The sequence below is a fragment of the Triticum urartu genome, chromosome 4 (genome assembly GCF_003073215.2).
Source record: "Triticum urartu cultivar G1812 chromosome 4, Tu2.1, whole genome shotgun sequence".
Taxonomy (NCBI): Eukaryota; Viridiplantae; Streptophyta; class Magnoliopsida; order Poales; family Poaceae; genus Triticum; species Triticum urartu.
Window position 1 is genome coordinate 562797914 of NC_053025.1, and position 23422 is coordinate 562821335.

Here is a 23422-nt window from a genome sequence, read left to right on the forward strand (position 1 = left end):
TTGGACCTCATGGGTTGAAATACATGCCTCGGACAACCATCAAGTCTCAAGCACTTGTGAATTTCATCAACGACTGGACAGAGTTGTAGATGCCTGAGGAGAAGCCAGATAGCACATATTGAACTATTCACTTTGACGGATCTAGGCAATTGGAAGGATCGAGGGCTGGAGTTATTTTGACTTCCCCATGAGGTGATAAATTTTGTTATGTCTTAAGGTTGATATTCTCTTGTACTAACAATGCAGCTGAGTATGAAGCCCTGCTCCATGGTCTTCGGATGGCTGAAGATATGAATTTGAGCCGGGTAAGGTGCTTTGGTGACTTAGATTTGGTGGCTCAGCAAGTTTCAGGCACTTGGGATTCTAAAGATCCACTCATGGCGGCTTATCGTCGAGAGGTTGATCCTATTGCTGGTCATTTTAAAGGTTATCAGGTGGGACATGTTGACCGCAGGAAAAATGAGGCGGCTGATGCTTTAAGCCGACTTGGATGCCAGCGTAAGCAGGTACCACCTAATGTTTTCCTTGATATTTTGCATAATCCTTCAGTTAAACTGCCTATGGAGGAAGATCTAGCTATTCCTAACCCAGAGGCACAACTGGTGGCGGTTCTTCATGCTATTCCTGATTATACAGTTCCATATTTGGCTTATATGACCCGGGGTGAGTTACCTGACAATGAAGTTTTGGCCAGGCAGATAACCCGGCGGTCTAAGTCCATGACCATTGTCAATGGAGAGTTGCACCGATGCAGTGTTACGGGGGTGTTTCAACATTGTATTTCTCCTAATGAGGGCCGTGAGATTCAACGAGAGATTCATGAAGGAGATTGCAGTCATCATGTCGGCTCTAAGTCTCTCGTGGCTAAGGCTTTTCGTCATGGGTTTTATTGGCTGACGGCTCATGCCGATGCAGAGGATTTGGTCAGTAAATGTGATGGTTGCCAAAAAAATTCAAGACGAGCTCATGTGCCGGCTCAAGAATTAAGGATGATTCCAATTACTTGGCCATTTGCAGTCCGGGGACTGGATATGGTGGGACTGTTGGGGAACACAATATTTTAAATTTTTTTCCTACGATCACGCAAGATCTATCTAGGAGATGCATAGCAACGAGAGGGGAGAGTGTGTCCATGTACCCTCATAGACCGAAAGCGGAAGCGTTAAGTAACCCGGTTGATGTAGTCGAACGTCTTCGCGATCCAACCAATCAAGTACTGAACGCACGACACCTCCGCGATCTGCACACATTCAGCTCGGTGGCGTCCCTCGTACTCTTGATCCAGTTGAGGATGAGGGAGAGTTTCGTCATCACGACGGCGTGATGACGGTGATGATGAAGTTACTGACGCAGGGCTTCACCTAAGCACTACTACGATATGACCGAGGTGGAAATCTGTGGAGGGGGGCACCGCACACGGCTAAGACAACTGTCAACTTGTGTGTTCTAGGGTGCCTCCTGCCCCCATATATAAAGGAGCAAGGGGGGAGGCCGGCTGGCCCTCATGGGGCGCACCCCAAGTAGGATTCCTACTAGGAATAGGAATGCTATTCCTAGTAGGTTTCCAATAAGGGAAGAGAGGGGGAAGGAAGGAGAGGGAGAGAGGGAGAAGGAAAGAGAGGGGGGGTGCCGCCCCCTCCTAGTCCAATTCGGACTCCTCAAGGGGGGCGGCCAGCCCTAGGGCCCTCTCCTCTCTCTCTCACAAGGCCCATGTTGGCCCATTAGTTCCCCCGGGGGTTCCGATAACCCCCCGGCACTCTGATATTTATCTGGTGACCCCCGGAACTCATCTAGTGTTCGAATAACATCGTCCAATATGTCAATCTTTATGTCTCGACCATTTCGAGACTCCTCGTCATGTCCGCGATCACATCCGGGACTCCTAACTATCTTCGGTACATCAAAACACATAAACTCATAATATCGATCGTTGTCGGTGTACTAGAGTAGGGGTACCCTAGTATCCCGAACTTGTGCACGGGCAGTCGCAGCATCCCGCGGCAAGGCTTGCCGGGTGACCGCCAACATCCTCCGTGGTTCATTTGGAGCCATTCAAGGACAAAGTATCCAAGCCAAGGAGACAAGACCCCGGCAAGAGGAGCTTGCCGGGAAGGCCAACCAAGGCATCTCAAGCAAGGAGACAAGACCCCGGCAAGAGGAGCTTGCCGGGAAGGCCAACCAAGGCATCTCAAGGAACTTGCCCCGACGCGCCACGCGTCCCGGCAAGGCCCGGTGAGCGACAAGCTCCCGGACGCGACAAGACAACGACCGCGGCAAGGCGCTTGCCGCGGCAAGCCACCACTCTGTGCCCGCGCTCCAGCACATCCACCAACGTGTCGCTCTGGGACCCTTCCAGGCGTACGTGGCGGGAGGCTGTGCAGCCAGCGGCGCGCGGTGGCAAGCGGCGCTGACAAGATTGCCATCGTGGCAAGCGGTGGCGTCCCTGACGGTCCCTTTTGCACTATTTAGGCGATGCAGACGGGCATTTAATGCCCTTGTCCCCTGCCGTCAGGGTTAGGTATGATACACTGTATCAGGTAGCTGTACCAACCGCAACACCTTTCCATTTTTACCCTTGTCTACGTTGCCACCTGTCGGTGACCCCTTGAGCATATAAAAGGAGGCCCATGCGCAACGTAGAAAGGGAGGAAGAGAACACTCACGCTCGGTCTCGTTAGCTGCTGGAGTGTACTGTAGCACTCCGCGCTCCCGAGCTAGAACTCAATACAAACCACAAAGCAGGAGTAGGGTTTTATGCATCCGTGCGGCCCGAACCTGGGTAAACTTCTCGTGTGCTTCGCCTCGATCCGCTCTTCGTGCAACCCTCGCCCCTGCCGAACCGAAAGGGACTCGGTCTGCCAGTCCCATAGGTGTTCGTGGATTAGTCCCCCGGCATCTTTGGCGCGCCAGGTAGGGGCGTCGAGGTTGTGTGAACCAGATCCGGCGTTCACGTGAGCTAGATCTTCATCATCTTCATCGACATGCCGCCGAAGAAGAAGGCTTCGGAGGCGGCTGCTCCGTCCGCGCCGAACCCACCACCGCCGGAGCAAACGGCTGATGGGGCAGACGCCGGCGGAAGAACGGGCGTCGACGAGGGAGCTCACAGTGCTGCCAGGTCCATGGACAAGGCTGCGCTGCCCATCGGCGGCGTAGCCGGCTCCCATAACGACCGGGCGCACTCCAAGACCTCGGCGTCCGTACATGCACCGCGCCCATCTCAGGAGGCGCGGGACCGGCAGCGTCATGGTACTCACGGTACCATGCGTTTGCTGGACCAAGATCGAGCTGGTGGATCTCGGAGTGCTCAAGACCAGCATGCACGCCAACATGCTGGCACGAGCGAGGCACGGTCGCCTGGACGGGATACTGCTCCTTCTAACATAGTTAGAAGTCCGAGCATATACCGCTCCTCACGCCGTTCGCCACCGCCACCCGCCACTGCAGCAGAAGCTTTGGCGCGAGCTCAACTGCTCCTGGACTACCCTCCAACGGCAGACAAGGTCGAAGACTGGAGGGCCACCATCCAGAGTCTCATCGGCTTCGCCAATGGCGACACTCAACGGCAGCCGAGCACGTCGCAGCCGCGGCAAGTCAGCCAGACACGAGCCGGTGGCGACAAGACCGGTGGGGGTGCAACCACTGTGCACTCTCCGCCCCGAAGGCCAAGATCGCCGACACACCGGATCCACCTCGACAGCGACTCCACCGCGTCATCAGATCCACGAGCTCGTCGCGACCAGCGCCAAGTTCTTCACGAACGGAAGCAAGAAGACGCTCATACTCGCATCGAGCGCCGAAGAGAAGCGCGACGTCAATCGGACCAGCGCGCTGGGCCCTCTGTCGACATGCATGCGCCAGGGGAACCAGGCAACTTGCCGTACGCGGTAGGTTGCCCTGCGTTTACCCGTGAGCTGCGGCAAGTCCAGTGGCCCAGCACGAAGAATTTCAAGCCAGACGTACCAGAGAAGTACGACGGCAAGTCGCATCCGTCGGAGTTCCTCAGCATCTACACCATCGCGGTGCATGCTGCCGGGGGACGGGACGACAAGATCCTTGCCAACTACTTCCCGCTGGTGCTCAAGCCCAACGTCAGGTCCTGGCTCATGCACTTGCCGGACAACTCCATATCCTCCTGGGCAGACCTATGCCATCAGTTTGTCGGCGCCTTTACAGGCGGCCACAAACCTCATGGCCAAGAGAGTGACCTTCTCCTGCTCGCCCAGAAGGAAGGAGAGCCCCTGCGCAAGTACATTCAGAGATTCAGCCGTGTACAGCACAACATCCCAGATATCCACCCTGCCGCGGTCATCAGCGCGTTCCATCAGAACGTGCGTAACCGCAGGATGCGGGAGGAGATGGCGATGTGCAGGATCAGAGACGTCAGTGAGCTGTATGCCCTGGCCGACAAGTGTGCACGTGCTGAGGAAGGGAGGAAACTCCCCGGAGAGAATACAGGAGCAGGAGGATCTGACAGCGAGGATGCTGCCCCGGCAATCGTCATCGAACGTTAAGCGTGCGGACCCTACGGGTTCGAGAACTATGTAGACATGACCGAGACTCATCTCCGGTTAATAACCAACAGCGGAACCTGGTTGCTCATATTGGCTCCCGCATATTCTATGAAGATCTTTATCGGTCAAACTGTATAACAACATACGTTGTTACCTTTGTCATCGGTATGTTACTTGCCCGAGATTCGATCGTTGGTATCATCATACCTAGTTCAATCTCGTTACCAGAAAGTCTCTTTACTCATTCCGTAATGCAACATCCCGCAACTAACTCATTAGTCACATTGCTTGCAAGGCTTATAGTGATGTGCATTACAAAGAGGGCCCAGAGATACCTCTCCGACAATCGGAGTTACAAATCCTAATCTCGATGTATCCCAACTCAACAAACACCATCGGAGACACCTGTAGAGCATCTTTATAATCACCCAGTTACATTGTGACGTTTGATAGCACACTAAGTGTTCCTCCAGTATTCGGGAGTTGCATAATCTCATAGTCATGGGAACATGTATAAGTTATGAAGGAAGCAATAACAACGAACTAAACGATCATTATGCTAAGCTAACAGATGGGTCTTGTCCATCACATCATTCTCTAATGATGCGATCCCATTCATCAAATGACAACACATGTCCATGGCTAGGAAACTTAACCATCTTTGATTAACGAGCTAGTCAAGTAGAGGTATACTAGGGACACTCTATTGGTCTATGTATTCATACATGTACTAAGTTTCCGGTTAATACAATTCTAGCATGAATAATAAACATTTATCATGATATAAGGAAATATAAATAACAACTTCATTATTGCCTCTAGGGCATATTTCCTTCAGTCTCCCACTTGCACTATAGTCAATAATCTAGTTCACATCGCCATGCGATTTAACACCAATAGTTCACAACTTTATGTGATTAGTTCACATCTCCATGTGACTAATACCCAAAGGGTTTACTAGAGTCAATAATCTAGTTCACATCGCTATGTGATTAACACCCAAAGAGTGATCATGTTTTGCTTGTGAGAGAAATTTAGTCAATGGGTCTGCCACATTCAGAGCCGTATGTATATTGAAAATTTTCTATGTACACAATGCTCTGCACGGAGCTACTCTAGCTAATTGCTCCCACTTTTAGTATGTATCTAGTTCGATACTTAGAGTCATCCAGATCGGTGTCACAACTTGCATCAGCATAACTCTTTACCACGAACTCTTTTATCACCTCCATAACCGATAAATATTTCCTTAGTCCACTAAGGATAATTTTGACCGCATTCCAGTGATCTACTCCTAGATCACTATTGTACTCCCTTGCCAAAATCATGCTAATGTATACAATAGGTCTGGTACACAGCATGACATACTTTATAGAACCTATGGTTGACGCATAGGGAATGACTTTTCATTCTCTTTCTATTTTCTGCCGTGGTCGGGTTTTGAGTCTTTACTCAACTTCACACCTTGCAACACAGGCAAGAACTCCTTCTTTGACGGTTCCATTTTAAAACTACTTCAAAAACTTGTCAAGGTATGTACTCATTGAATTTTTTTATCAAGCATCTTGATCTATCTCTATAGCTCTTGATGCTCAATATGTAAGCAGCTTCACCGAGGTCTTCCTTTGAAAAACTCCTTTCAAATACTCCTTTATGCTTTCTAGAAAATTCTACATTATTTCCATTCAACAATATGTCATTCACATATACTTATCAGAAATGTTGTAGTGCTCCCACTCACTTTCTTGTAAATACATGCTTCTCCAAAAGTCTGTATAAAACCATATGCTTTGATCACACTATCAAAGTGTATATTTCAACTCCGAGAGGCTTGCACCAGTCCATAAATGGATCGTTGGAGCTTGCACACTTTGTTAGCACCTTTTGGATCGACAAAACCTTCTGGTTGCATCATATACAACTCTTCTTTAAGATATCCATTAAGGAATGCAGTTTTGACATCCATTTGCCAAATTTCATAATCATTAGATGCAGCAATTGCTAACATGATTCATATGTACTTAAGCATCGCTACGGGTGAGAAGGTCATCGTAGTCAACTCTTTGAACTTGTCGAAAACCTTTCGCAACAAGTCGAGCTTTGTAGACAGTAATATTACGTCAGCGTTAGTCTTCTTCTTGAAGATCCATTTATTCTCTATGGCTTGCCGATCATCGGGCAAGTCAACCAAAGTCCACACTTTGTTCTTATACATGGATCCCATCTTAGATTTCATGGCCTCAAGCCATTTCGCGGAATCTGGGCTCATCATCTCTTCGTCATAGTTCATAGGTTCGTCATGGTCAAGTAACATGACTTCCAGAACATAATTACCATACCACTCTGGTGCGGATTGTACTTTGGTGACCTATGAGGTTCGGTAGTAACTTGATCTGAAGTTTCATGATCATCATCATTAACTTCCTCACTAATTGGTGTAGGCATCACTCGAACTGATTTCAGTGATGAGCTACTTCCCAATAAGGGAGCAGGTACAGTTACCTCATCAATTTCTACTTTCCTGTAACACCCTCGATGCGACTATAGCTCCCACGTGTCGAGGCATGACTTAGAGACATAATCGCATTGAAGGCATATGTCGCAAGTAAGGCAATCATCACAAACATCCCATGTAATATAGATAATAAAAGGGATATTTAGGGTTTCGGGGGGAGAAGGAGATCCGAATTTCGGGGGGGGGGGGTCTATTTATAGGCATAGAGGGAGCTAGGAGAGTCCAAATGAGGTGCGGTTTTCGGCCACGCGATCGTGATCGAACGATCTAGATGATGGAGAAGGCTTAGGTGGGTTTTGGGCCAAATTGGAGGGGTGCTGGACTGCAACACACACGAGGCCTTTTCGGTCCCTCGGTTAATCGTTGGAGTATCAAACGAAGTCCAAATGATACGAAACTTGATAGGCGGTCTACCGGTAGTAACCCAAGGCCGCTTGGCAAGTCTCGGTCCAATCTGGAAATGTTTAATCCCCACACACGAAAGAAAGCTAGAACTGACCACCGGAGGAGAACGAAGCGCCGGAATGCAAAACGAACAACGGGGAAAATGCTCGAATGCATGAGATGAATACGTATGCAAATGCAATGCACATGATGACATGATATGAGATGCATGACAACGATAACAACACACGGAGACAAAAACCCGAACCCGAGAAAATAAAATAACTTAATGCCGGAAACGGCAAGAGTTGGAGTACAAATTGGGAAAGTCACATCCGGGGTGTTACAACACTCCACCACTACGAAAGGATCTCGTCCCGAGATCTAGGACTGAAAGAACGCCGGGTACTCAGAACGGAGGTGATCCTCACGTTCCCAGGTAGCTTCACGGTCGGAATGGTGTGACCACTTGACTTTGAGGAATTTGATTGACTTATTGCGAGTCTTGCGTTCAGTCTCTTCAAGAATAGCAACTGGGTGCTCACGATAGGAAAGATCTTCTTGGAGCTCAATGTCCTCGAAGTTGACGGTGCGGTCAGGAGTCTTGAAGCACTTACGAAGCTGAGAGACATGGAACACGTCATGAACATTTGCAAAGTTTGAAGGAAGCTCGAGTTGATAGGCGAGATCGCCTCTCTTGCTGACAATCTTGAAAGGTCCCACGTATCTGGGGGCAAGCTTCCCTTTGATACCGAAGCGACGAGTACCTTTCATAGGAGAGACGTGGAGGTAAACATGATCTCCGATCTCGAAAGCCAAATCACGGTGCTTACTATCATAGTAGCTCTTCTGGCGGGATTGGGCTGCTTTGAGGTTATCTCGAATGACTTTGCACATTTCCTCTGCCTCTGTGATTAAGTCATTACCAAAAAGCTTACGTTTATCGATTTCAGACCAGTTGAGAGGGGTACGACACTTCCTGCCATACAGAATTTCAAATGGGGCCTTGCCCGAACTTGCTTGAAAACTGTTGTTGTAGGAGAATTCAGCATAAGGAAGACAATCCTCCCACTTCATGCCGAAGGAGATCACACAAGCCCTGAGCATATCTTCAAGAATCTGGTTGACACACTCGACTTGACCGCTAGTTTGAGGATGGAAAGCTGTGCCGAAGCGGATGTTGGTGCCCATGGCCTTCTGAAAAGAATCCCCAAACTTTGAGGTAAAGATGCTGCCACGGTCTGAAGAGATCACTTGCGGAATACCGTGCAGAGAGACAATTCGAGAGGTATAGAGTTCCGCCAATTGAGCTGCAGTGATTGACTCTTTGATAGGCAGAAAGTGAGCCACTTTGGTGAGTTTATCGATGACAACGAATATAGCATCATTGCCATGCTTGGACTCTGGAAACCCAGTCACGAAGTCCATTTCAATGTGGTCAAACTTCCATTCTGGAATGGCAAGAGGTTGGAGGAGACCAGCTGGCCTTTGGTGTTCTGCCTTCACTCTTCTGCAGACATCACATTCATTCATGAACTGAGCAATCTCGCGCTTCATTCGAGTCCACCAATAAGCCTGCTTGAGGTCCTGATACATCTTCGTGCTCCCAGGGTGGATGGAGAGGAGAGAATTGTGTGCCTCGTTCATGATCACTTTACGGAGGTCACCTTTGGGTACAACAATACGATCCTCGAAGAAGAGAGTGTCCTTGTCATCAAGGCGGTAGCACTTGTACTTGGGTTAACTCTTGGCAATCCCAATCTTCACCTTTTTCACCATAGCATCAAGAAGCTGGGCTTGGCGAATCTGGTCTTCCAAGGTAGGAGAGACTTGAAGGTTGGCGAGGAAACCTTGAGGAACAACTTGCAGATTAAGTTTGCGGAAAGCTTCACAAAGCTCGGGTTGATAAGGCTTGAGAATCAGACTGTTGCAATAAGCCTTCCTGCTCAATGCGTCAGCAATCACATTGGCCTTGCCTGGAGTATACTCGATACTCGGATTATACTCTTGAATCATTTCGACCCATCGAGTTTGCCTGAGGTTGAGATTAGGCTGAGTGAAAATGTACTTGAGACTCTTGTGATCAGTGAAGATGTCCACTTTTCTTCCCAATAGAAGATGTCTCCAAGTCAAAAGAGCATGCACAACTGCCGCCAAGTTGAGATCATGAGTGGGGTAGTTCTTCTCATTAGGTTTCAACTGGCGAGAGGTATAAGCGACAACTTTCTTCTCTTGCATCAACACTGCGCCAAGACGTTGGAGAGAGGCATCACAAAAGACCTCGTACGGTTTGGATTCATCAGGCGGAGTCAGAACTGGAGCAGTGATCAATTTCTCTTTCAAAGTGTTGAAAGAAATGTCACACTCCGGAGACCAAACGTACTTGACGTGCTTCTGGAGAAGATTTGAGAGAGGCTTCACAATCTTAGAAAAGTTTTGAACGAATCTTCGACAATAGCTTGCGAGACCGAGGAAGCTACGGAGTTGCTTCACGTTCTGAGGAGGTTCCCAATTCACAATTGCAGACACCTTCTCAGGATTCACCGCAATGCCCTTGGCAGAGATGATATGACCAAGATAAAGAACCTCATCGAGCCAAAATTCGCACTTGGAGAACTTGGCGTAGAACTGATGTTCTCTGAGCTTATCGAGTACCAAACGCAAGTGCTTGGCATGATCTTCCTTGTTCTTCTAGAAAACCAGAATGTCGTCGAGATAGACCAAAACGAAGTCATTGGTGTAGGTGTTGAAGATGAAGTTCATCATGCGAGAGAACGTCAGAGGAGCGTTGACGAGGCCAAAATACATGATAGTGTATTCATATGAACCATAGCTTGTCCTGAAAGCCGTCTTGGGAATATCTTGCTCACGGATTCGAATCTGATGATAACCCATACGGAGATCAAGCTTGGAGAATACTTGGGCACCTTTGAGTTGTTCGAACAGCTCGTTGATGTTAGGAAGTGGGTATTTGTTCTTGATGGTCTTCTTGTTCAATGGACGGTAATCAACACAAAGTCGGTCCGTTCCATCCTTCTTCTTCACAAAAAGAACACCACAACCCCACGGAGAAGAACTAGGCCGAATGAGACCCATTCTCTCTTGAATATCGAGTTGCTTCTTCAGCTCCTTCAACTCTTCAGGTCCGAGCTTGTAAGGACGCTTGCACACAGGTTCCGTGCCGGGCTCAAGATCAATAACGAATTCAACTGGCCGGTGCGGAGGCATTCCTAGAAGCTCTTCTGGAAAGACGTCTTGATATTCGCAAATGACTGGAATTTGCGAGATGGCATCGAGTTCACCCTTCTCATTGAGAGAAAACAGACAGATAGTATTATCCCGAGCGGCAAAGACAATTACATCCTTAGACGAATGAGTCAATTGAATCTGCCTGGCTGCACAATCAAGCTGAGCCTTGTGCTTAGAAAGCCAATCCATTCCGAGAATAAGATCAATATCCGAGTTACCAAGAACCATTGGAGAAGCCAGAAACTTGAAATCACCCATCATGATAGAAATATCCGGAATCTCATGGTTAGCGAGCAAACATTTACCTGGAGATACAACTGCTAACGGTTTATGCATAACTTGGGAAGTCAACTCATGCTTAGATGCAAAAGGCTTCGAGATGAAACAATGTGATGCACCAGTATCAAAAAGAACTTTTGCAGGAACATCGTTAACAGGAAGGTTACCCATGATCACATCTGACGAGTCCTCTGCCTGAGCTGCATTCATCAAATTGACCTTGGCGTGCTTGGGGTTATGCTTGACCACAACTGTACTTGCCGATCTGACAGGAGGAGGAGGAGGAAGACGCCTCTGGTTGAAACACTTGTTGGCATAGTGACCCTTCTGTTGGCACTTGTTGCACGTGACCTCTGAAAGCGGGCGGTGATACGGAGCACTCGATCTTGGAGCTTGAGACAAAGTCTTGTTCTGAAAGCCAGGGTTGGGTGGGTGGGAAGATCCACTGCCACCTTTGCTCTTTTGCTGAAACGGCTGATAGAACGGAGGAGGAGGAAGCCAATACTTCTGCTGCTTGGCCACTTGAGTAGAGGAAGAAGGAGTAACATCTCTGACTCGCTTCTTGGAAGCATCACACCTCAACTGAGCAGCCTCTTGCTTCAGTGCCATGTTGTAGAACTCGTCGTACTTCAAGGGCTCAAAGAGAACAAGAGCTAGCTGAATTTCTTCTCTGAGACCACCCCTGAACTGATATATCATGCTCTTCTCATCAGGGACGTCCTGCTTAGCAAAGCGGGCGAGCTTCTGGAACAACTTGTTATAGTCATAGACAGACAAAGAGCCTTGCTTCAGGTTGCGGAATTCCTCACGCTTGCTTTCAACCACGCTCTGGGGAATATGATGAGCTCGGAAATCTCGACGGAAATCCTCCCAAGTGATAACACGTCCACCTCTGGAGTCCTTGTACTGCTAGAACCATTCTACAGCTTGATCTTTGAGTTGGAAGGAAGCGAACTTGACAAAGTCCTCAGGCCTGACGTTACTGCACTCGAAATACTTGCACAGATCCATAAGCCAATCGTCAGCATCGGTTGCCTCAACACAATTGCTGAAAGTCTTTGGCCCATTAGCAAGGAACTGGTTGAGTGAAGCAAAGTGATTCTGATTGTTGCCTTGATTCCCTTGGTTGCGCTCTTGAAGAATTTGCATGATCAACTGTGTGTTTGCATTGGTTGCGGCCATCACAGCTTGCCATGCCTCCAGAGGAGGTGGAGGTGGTGGCGGATCAGGATTCGGAGTCGTGCACGTTGGAGGAGCCATCCTGAAGAGGTTGACATCCATTAGCACATTGATAGACAAATGAATATTGAAGTTGAATCCAACGGAATGAAAATTGCAACATATAGTCTTCACATCCGAACAAAATGAACGAATGCATTCCTCTTGAAATGGTCACATATCCATAAATTGAGAAGCCACTTAGAATTTAGGTAGAGAAATAAATCAACAAGGTACGGATCAAGAACGAATAATCGGTAAGAAATCCCAATCTCAAACCAATATCCGTGGAAGAAGAACTAGAGCTACGAGAATTCCCACCTATGAAACTCCCGAACCTTTCCGGTTATGCAATCAGGTGTTGGGGATACAGGGGAAGCATAATATCTCACCCAATTCTAGAAAAACCTAGATCCAGCTGTATCCATCCTTCAACACATAACCGAGAAAAACTTCGGAAACCATCTACCTTAACCTTCGAAAAGCATCCGTTATACAAGTTATGGCGATACTCCCGAACTCCCGCCCCAGTAATGGGTGGCGTTGAGGTTATCTCACCAACGAACTGCATAAAAGAGATTTTCGATGTCGGCGTACTAAACTCAGGTATTCCAGGACTGCAACGATAAATTTATGACGACAACACCTCAGAGCTCAACTCCCCGGGACACTTCCACAAAACCCCTGATAGGAGGCACCAAGACAATGTTCTCATCATAAAACCATCGGAACGATTCCAAGATACCCGCGTGATCCTAAATTTTTTTTAGTGAAATTTGAGAAGAGAAGAGTCAAAACTCTACGTCAGGATGCCTTACCAGAGTGATGAGGAGACTGGGAAGTAAAAAGAATTCCTAAACTCTCCGATATATAATTCCTAAATGACTCAAATTTTTTTTCTAGACACAACTCGGCCGCTAAAAACGATCAAGCAATGGGGCTCCTAAGGGCGGGGAAGGCTCTGATACCAACTTGTAACACCCTCGATGCGACTATAGCTCCCACGTGTCGAGGCATGACTTAGAGACATAATCGCATTGAAGGCATATGTCGCAAGTCAGGCAATCATCACAAACATCCCATGTAATATAGTTAATAAAAGGGATAACATAGTTGGCTTACACTCGCCACGTCAATCAAGTACATAAATAACATTACATCATCCAAACACTCATGGCCCGACTACGGCGCCAAAATAAAAGATAACCCAACATGCGACATGGTCCCGATCACCCCCAACTGGGCACCACTACTGATCATCATGAAAGGAAACATAGTAACATTGAGAGTCCTCGTCGAACTCCCACTTGAGCTCGAGCGCGTCACCTGGAGCGGAATCATCAGGCCCTACATCTGGTGTAATAGTAATCTGTGAGCCACAGGGACTCAGCAATCTCGCACCCTCGCGATCAAGACTATTTAAGCTTATAGGTAAGGCAAGGTAAAAATATATGTGGAGCTGCAGCAAGCGACTAGCATATATGGTGGCTAACTTATTCGCAAAAGAGAGCGAGAAGAGGAGGCAAAGCGCGAGCGAGAAACTAGAGGACAACCTGCGCAAACATTACTCCAACACCGTGTCCACTTCCTGGACTCCACCGAGAAGAGGCCATCATGGTAACACACTAAGTTGATTCATTTTAATTAAATTAAGGTTCAAGTTATCTACAACCAGACATTAACAAATTCCCATCTGCCCATAACCGCGGGCACGGCTTTCGAAAGTTCAAATCCCTGCAGGGGAGTCCCAACTTAGCCCATGACAAGCTCTCACGGTCAACGAAGGAATAGACCTCCTCCCAAGACGTTCCGGTCAGACTCGGTAACTCGGTTACTCAAGACACTTCGACAGGTTAAAACAAGACCAGCAACACCGCCCGAATGTGCCGACAAATCCCGATAGGAGCTGCACATATCTCTTTCTCAGGGCGCACTCAGATTGTCCAAACTTCCGGTAGGCCAGCCCAGAGTTGCCCCTGGTAGCCACCGGCGGCTGATAGTTTGGACCAACACTCAGAGGAGCACTGGCCCCGGGGGGGGGGGGGTTAAAATAATGATGACCCTTGAGTCTGCAGAACCCAAGGGAAAGAAAAGGCTAGGTGGAAAATGGTAAAATTAAGGTTGGGCATTGCTGGAAAAGCTTTAATCAAGGTGAACTATCAAGGGGTTCCCATTATAACCCAACCGCGTAAGGAATGCATAATCCGGGAACATAACACCGATATGACGGAAACTAGGGCGGCAAGAGTGGAACAAAACACTAGGTGAGAGGCCAAGCCTTCCACCCTTTACCAAGTGTATAGATGCATTAAGATAACAAGATAATATAATGATATCCCAACAAGTAAATAAATGTTCCAACAAGGAACAGCCTCCAATCTTCACCTGCAACTAGCAACGCTATAAGAGGGGCTGAGCAAAGCGGTAACATAGCCAATCAACGGTTTGCTAGGACAAGGTGGGTTAGAGGTTTGACATGGCAATTGGGAGGCTAGAAAGCAAATGGTAGGCATCGTAGCAATGGCGTAGCAAAAGAGCGAGCAAACTAGCATAGCAAAGATAGTAGTGATTTCGAGGGTATGATCATCTTGCCTGCACAGTTGTCAGAGTTGACTGGATCCTCGAAAGCAAACTCAACGGGCTCCTCGTTAGCAAACTCGTCTCCCGGCTCTACCCAAACAAGACAAACAAGCAACAAGGATACAATCAACCATGTGCAAGACTCAAACAATATGATGCAAAGATGATATGCTATGCAGGATGCGATGCGGGATGCATATGCAAGATGTGACAGGGAATGCATGAACCTGGCCTCAACTTGGAAATCCAAGTGTGCCACTGGAAAGATGAGATGAAATCGCTTGAAAACGATATAAAGAACGCCGGAATCGGAGTTACGGTTTGGAAATGGCAAGCGATTCAAGAATGACACCGATCTGCGATTTACAGCAAGTAGCCATCTAAATGCAATGAGATGAACATGCTACAACACTCAAACATGACAACAAAATACATGGCAGGGATGCATTCAAGATGCTTAACAAAAGTCTAGCACTGAGCTATGGACAATTCATCCATTAACAGGTTCAAACAAGCATGGAAAAAATGCATATGGCAAACAGATCTCAGACTTGGTGAAATTAACACTTGTCTGGAATTTCAGATCAGGTAGCACTCTTCGGAGCAACAAAACTACATGCTACATGACCTGAACATGGCAAAGTAAAGCATGGCATGGAGCTACTCAAAGATCTTAATAAAAGTCCCTTAGTGACCTTGAGCCAAAAGGGATCAGAAAATACAATTGCAAGCATGTGAACATAGCAAATGCATAATCAGTTTTCAGACAGTGAAAAACTGGAACATGCTGAAACATAACTCAAGTAGGCATGTTTACGAGCTCGATGCACTCACTACGGAGCAAGTCATAACAAGATAAGCATACATCCATCAAGAAGGCACAAAATTCAAGCTATACATGGCAAGAACAATAGCATAGCATGCACGGATCAACTACAACATCATCGGCAAAATTGCAAACAAGTTGACAATCTGCCCAGATTCACAAAGTAGCAAAAGTAGAGCTCGATTGACTCAAGCTAGGGTGCTCCATAAATGCAAACAAAGACATGGATGGATAGAGCACTACAAGATTAACAAAACATCCTTACTGACCATCCTCAAAAGAGGCACGTATCACTAGGAAACAACATGAACATATGGCATCATGAGATAAACAGCTCAAGGACTTAGTGGAAAAGCTAAGTCCCTGAAAACAGAATTACTAAGTGCACCACTTTGCAAGCTCGTGCTAGTCACCACACACATCACAAAAATACATGGGTTGCACCTATGGAAAGATGACAAAACCCTTAACAAAACATATGTATAACTCAGGGGCATATCATGCACACATTAATCATGGCAAAAATGACAAAAAGCTAAATGGAGCAGCAGATCTGACAGTTATCTCAATTAGCCCTCTTCTAACAGCATTTCGGGCATCAAGATGAACTCAAATGAAAATGATGCAATGGAATGAAATGATGTACTCTCTGAGATGAACATTTTGATATGCTATATGCATGAATCGGAGCTACGGATGCAAAGTTACGAGGGCATGAACAGGAGCACTTGGATCTGAGATTTCGGGACTTAGAAGAAAAAATACATCGCGGATCTAGGGTTTACTGCTCACGTCACGCGAACCGAGGCGGAATCCGGCGAGGTGGCGGCTGCTCCGGCGAGGGGAGTCGAGGGGGAGGTGAGGGAGAGGCGAGGCCGGCCCCCTATCGTCCCGATCCGGCGAGGGCGGCGGCTCCGGCCGGCTATGGCGGCGAGGGGCGCGCGGCGGCGCTGGCGCCGGCGAGCTGCGCGGCGGCTGGGGCGAGATCCGGCCGGCGAGGGGCGCGGTTGCGGCGGACGGCGTCGGAGGAGAGGGAGGCGCGGGGCGGCGCGATCGATGGGCCCGGGAGGGCCTCCCGCGGGCTCGGGCAGGCCTCGGGCGGCGGCGGCGAAGTGGGGCTTGCCCGGGCCACATGGCGGTCGGTGGCTGCCTGCGGCGATTTTTGTCCGGCCCGGACGGACGTGTCTGGCCGGCGCGGAGGCGATATTTAGGGTATCGGGGGGAGAAGGAGATCCGAATTTCGGGGGGGGGGGGTCTATTTATAGGCATAGAGGGAGCTAGGAGAGTCCAAATGAGGTGCGGTTTTCGGCCACGCGATCGTGATCGAACGATCTAGATGATGGAGAAGGATTAGGTGGTTTTTGGGCCAAATTGGAGGGGTGTTGGGATGCAACACGCACGAGACCTTTTCGGTCCCTCGGTTACCCGTTGGAGTATCAAACGAAGTCCAAATGATACGAAACTTGACAGGTGGTCTACTGGTAGTAACCCAAGGCCGCTTGACAAGTCTCGGTCCAATCCGGAAATGTTTAATCCCCACACACGAAAGAAAGCTAGAACTGACCACCGGAGGAGAACGAAGTGCCGGAATGCAAAACGAACAACGGGGAAAATGCTCGAATGCATGAGATGAACACATATGCAAATGCAATGCACATGATGACATGATATGAGATGCATGAAAACGATAACAACACATGGAGACAAAAACCCGAACCCGAGAAAATAAAATAACTTAATGCCGGAAACGGCAAGAGTTGGAGTACAAATTGGGAAAGTCACATCCGGGGTGTTACATTTCCTCCCACTCACTTCTTTCGAGAGAAACCCCTTCTCTAGAAAGGATCCATTCTTAGCAATGAATATCTTGCCTTCGGATCTGGGATAGAAGGTGTACCCAACAGTCTCCTTTCGGTATCCTATGAAGACACATTTCTCCAATTTGGGTTTGAGCTTATCAGGTTGAAGCTTTTTCACATAAGCATCGCAACCCCAAACTTTAAGAAACGACAACTTGGGTTTCTTGCCAAACCACAGTCCATATGGAGTCGTCTCAACGGATTTAGATGGTGCCCTATTTAACGTGAATGCAGCCATCTCTAAAGCATAACCCCAAAACGATAGTGGTAAATCAGTAAGACACATCATAGATCGCACCATATCTAATAAAGTACGATTACGATGTTCGGACACACCATTACGCTATGGTGTTCCGGGTGGCGTGAGTTGCAAAACTATTCTGCATTGTTACAAATGAAGACCAAACTCGTAACTCAAATATTCTCCTCCATGATCAGATCATAGAAACTTTATTTTCTTGTTATGATGATTTTCAACTTAACTCTGAAATTCTTCAAACTTTTCAAATGTTTCAGACTTATGTTTCATCAAGTAGATATACCCATATCTGCTCAAATCATCTGTGAAGGTCAGAAAATAACGATACCCGCTGCGAGCCTCAACACTCATCGGATCGCATACATCAGTATGTATTATTTCCAATAAGTCAGTTGCTCGTTCCATTGTTCCAGAGAACGGAGTCTTAGTCATATTGCCCATGAGGCATGGTTCGCAAGCATCAAGTGATTCATAATCAAGTGATTCCAAAAGTCCATCCGCATGGAGTTTCTTCATGCGCTTTACACCAATATGACCTAAACGGCAGTGCCACAAATATGTTGCACTATCATTATAAACTTTGAATCTTTTGGCATCAATATTATGAATATGTGTATCACTACGAACGAGATTTAATGAACCATTCACCTTGGGTGTATGACCACAGAAGTTTTATTCATGTAAACAGAATAACAATTATTCTTTGACTTAAATGTATAACCATATTTCAATAAACATGATCCAATCATATTATGCTCAACGCAAACACCAAATAATATTTATTTTAGGTTCAACACTAATACCGAAGGTAAAGGGAGTGTGCGATGGTGATCTTATCAACCTTGGAATCACTTCCAACACACATCGTCACCTTGCCCTCAACTAGTCTCTGTTCATTTTGTAACTCCTGTTTCAAGTTACTAATCATAGCAAATGAACCAGTATCAAATACCCAGGGGCTACTATGAACACTAGTAAAGTACACATCAATAACATGTATATCATCTATACTTTTGTTCACTTTGCCATCCTTCTTATCCGCCAAGTATCTAGGGCAGTTCCACCTCCAGTGACCATTTCCTTTGCAGTAGAAGCACTCAGTTTCAGGCTTGGGTCTAGCTTTGGGCTTCTTCATGGGAGTGGTAACTTCCTTGCCATTCTTCTTGAAGTTCCCTTTCTTTCCATTGCCCTTTTACTTGAAACTAGTGGTCTTGTCAACCATCAACATTTGATGCTTTTCTTGATTTCTACCTTCGTCAATTTCAGCATCACGAAGAGCTTGGGAATCATTTTCGTCATCCCTTGCATATTATAGTTCATCACGAAGTTCCAGTAACTTAGTGATAGTGACTAGAGAACTCTGTCAATCACTATTTTATCTGGAAGATTAACTCCCACTTGATTCAAGCGATTGTAGTATTGAGACAATCTAAGCACATGCTCACTGGTTGAGCTATTATCCTCCATCTTGTAGGCAAAGTATTTGTCATAGGTCTCATACCTCTTGACTCGGGCATGAGTCTGAAATCCCAATTTCAGCTCTTAGAACATCTCATATGCTCCGTGACATTTCAAAACATTTTTGAAGTCCCGGTTCTAAGCCGTAAAGCATGGTGCACTAAACTATCAAGTAGTCATCATACCGAGCTTGCCAAACATTCATAACGTCTATATTTGCTCCCGCAATAGGTTCGTCACCAGCGGTGCATCAAGGACATAATTATTTTGTGCATCAATGAGGATAATCCTCAGATCACGGACCTAGTCCGCATCATTGCTACTATCATCTTTCAACATAGTTTTTCTCTAGGAACATATCAAAAATAAACGGGGAGCTACATTGTGAGCTATTGATCTACAAAATAGTTATGCAAATACTATCAAGACTAAGTTCATGATATATTAAAGTTCAATTAATCATATTACTTAGGAACTCCCACTTAGATAGACATCCCTCTAGTCATCTAAATGATCACGTGATCCATATCAACTAAACCATGTCCGATCATCACGTGAGTTGGAGTAGTTTTCAATGGTGAACATCACTATGTTGATCATATCTACTATATGATTCACGCTCGAACTTTCGGTCTCAGTGTTCCGAGGCCATATCTGCATATGCTAGGCTCGTCAAGTTTAACCCGAGTATTCTGCTTGTGTGAAACTGCCTTGCACTCGTTGTATGTGAACATAGAGCTTATCACACCCGATCATCACGTGGTGTCTTGGCACGATGAAGTGTAGCAACGGTGCATACTCAAGGAGAACACTTATACCTTGAAATTTAGTGAGAGATCATCTTATAATGCTACCGTCGTACTAAGCAAAATAAGATGCATAAAGGATAAACATCACATGCAATCAATATAAGTGATATGATATGGCCATCATCATCTCGTGCCTTTGATCTCCATCTCCAAAGCACCATCATGATCACCATCGTCACCGGCTTGACACCTTGATCTCCATCGAAGCATCATTGTCGTCTCGCTAACTATTGCTTCCACGATAATCGCTACCGCTTAGTGATAAAGTAAAGCAATTACATGGCGATTGCATTTCATACAATAAAGCGACAACCATATGGCTCTTGCCAGTTGCCGATAACTAAGTTACAAAATATGATCATCTCATACAACAAATTATATAATCACGTCTTAACCAAATCACATCACAACATGCCCTGCAAAAACAAGTTAGTCGTCCTCTACTTTGTTGTTGCGAGTTTTACATGGCTGCTATGGGTTTAGCAAGAACCGTTCTTACCTACGCATCAAAAACAAAATGATTTTTCATCAAGTTTGTTGTTTTAACCTTCAACAAGGACCGGACGTTCACACTCGATTCAACTAAAGTTGGAGAAACTGACACCCACTATCCACATGTGTGCAAAGCACGTCGGTAGAACCAGTCTCGCGTAAGCATACGCGTAATGTCGGTCTGAGCCGCTTCATCCAACAATACCATTGAATCAAAGTATGACATGCTGGTAAGAAGTACGACTATTATTGCCCACAACTCTTTGTGTTCTACTCGTGCATATAACATCTACCCATAGACCTGGCTCGGATGCCACTGTTTGGGAACGCAGTATTTCAAAAAATTTCCTATGATCACGCAAGTTCTATCTAGGAAATGCATAGCAACGAGAGGGGAGAGTGTGTCCACATACCCTCATAGACCGAAAGCGGAAGCGTTAAGTAATGCGGTTGATGTAGTCGAACATCTTCACGATCCAACCGATCAAGTACCGACGTAGGGCTTCGCCTAAGCACTACTACTACGATATGACCGAGGTGGAAATCTGTGGAGGGGGGCACCGCACACGGCTAAGACAAATGCCAACTTGTGTGTTCTAGGGTGCCCCCGGCCCTTGTATATAAAGGAGCAAGGGGGGAGGCCGACCGGCCCTCATGGGGCACGCCCCAAGTAGGATTCCTACTAGGAATAGGAATCCTATTCCTAGTAGGTTTCCAACAAGGGAAGAGAGGGGGAAGGAAGGAGAGGGAGAGAGGGAGAAGGAAAGAGAGGGGGGCGCCGCCCCCTCCTAATCCAATTCGGACTCCTCAAGGGGGACGCGCGGCCAGCCCTAGAGCCCTCTCCTCTCTCTCTCTCTCACAAGGCCTATGTTGGCCCATTAGTTCCCCCGGGGGTTCCGATAACCCCCCGGCACTCTGGTATTTATCCGGTGACCCCCAGAACTCATCCGGTGTCCGAATAACATCGTCCAATATATCAATCTTTATGTATCGACCATTTCGAGACTCCTTGTCATGTCCATGATCACATACGGGACTCCGAACTATCTTCGGTACATCAAAACACATAAACTCATGATACCGATCGTCATCGAATGTTAAGCGTGCAGACCCTATGGGTTCGAGAACTATGTAGACATGACAGAGACTCATCTCTGGTCAATAACCAACAGCCGAACCTAGATGCTCATATTGGCTCCCACATATTCTTTGAAGATCTTTATTGGTCAAACTGCATAACAACATACATTGTTCCTTTGTCATCGGTATGTTACTTGCCCGAGATTCGATCGTCGGTATCATCATACCTAGTTCAATATCGTTACCGGCAAGTCTCTTTACTCTTTCCGTAATGCAACATCCCGCAACTAACTCATTACTCACATTGCTTGCAAGGCTTATAGTGATGTGCATTACCGAGAGGGCCCATAGATACCTCTCCGACAAGCAGAGTGACAAATCCTAATCTCGATCTATGCCAACTCAACAAACACCATCGGAGACACCTATAGAGCATCTTTATAATCACCCAGTTACATTGTGACGTTTGATAGCACACTAAGTGTTCCTCCGATATTCGGGGGTTGCATAATTTCATAGTCATAGGAACATGTATAAGTTATGAAGAAAGCAATAGCAAAAAACTAAACGATCATTATGCTAAGCTACCGGATGGGTCTTGTCCATCACATCATTCTCTAATGATGTGATCCCGTTCATCAAATGACAATACATATCCATGGCTAGGAAACTTAACCATCTTTGATTAACGAGCTAGTCAAGTAGAGGCATACTAGGGACACTCTGTTTGTCTATGTATTCACACATGTACTAAGTTTCTGGTTAATACAATTCTAGCATGAATAATAAACATTTACCATGATACAAGGAAATATAAATAACAACTTTATTATTGCCTCTAGGGCATATTTCCTTCAGGGACCTTTCAAAAGATCCAAAGACAAAAAGTGAACAAAAGATACTGCGGTTGACTAATTTACAAAGTGGGTTGAGGCAGAGCCGGTCAGCAAGTGTGACGCGGCAACATCGGTTCAATTCATCAAAAAGGTGATTTTCCGTTTTCTCTACCCTCGCAGTATCATCATGGATAATGCTACCAATTTATCTAAAGGTGCTATGAAAGAATTTTGTCAACGTGAACATATTCATTTTGATGTGTCATTTGTGGCTTTCCCCCAATCCAATGGTCAAGCTGAAAGAGCCAATCAAGAAATCTTGAGAGGTATAAAACCCCAGCTTATGGTCCCTTTGTAGAGGACGCCGGGTTATTGGGTGGAGGAATTGCCCTTAGTGCTGTGGAGTATCAATACTACCCCAACAGATCTACGGGTTACATGCCTTTCTTCGTGGTTTATGGAGCAGAGGCGGTTCTCCCTAGTGACATCCGTCACGATTCGTCCCATATGGCGGCTTATGTTGAAGCTGATAATGAAAAAGCACGTCAGGATGCTCTTGACCTATTGGATGAGGAGTGTGACCTTGCGGCAGATCATTCGGCGATTTACCAGCAAGATCTGCGTCGTTATCATAGCCATCGGGTTAAAACCAGGTCCTTTCAAGAAGGAGAATTGGTGCTCCGGCTCATCCAGGATCAAGTTGACATGCACAAGCTATCCCCACCTTGGGAAGGGCCCTTTGTGGTCAGCAAAAATCTGAACAACGGGTCATATTACCTTATTGACATTCGAGACCACAAGGACTCATGCACATCGGAGGAGGAGACCCACCGACCGTGGAATATTGCTCATCTTTGGCCTTATTACACCTGAGCCGATGGCTCTTGTGATGTACATACTTCTATCAATGTATATATTATGATTAGTATAATAAAGCCGGCATCCCTGATAATTTAGGGCCTCTGTCGTTTCATTTCTGAAAATATGAGTCTTTATTACCACTTCATAAGATCACTTGGGGGCTTCCTGCTCGTTGAGCATAGCTGTGACTACCCTCTTGATCCGGC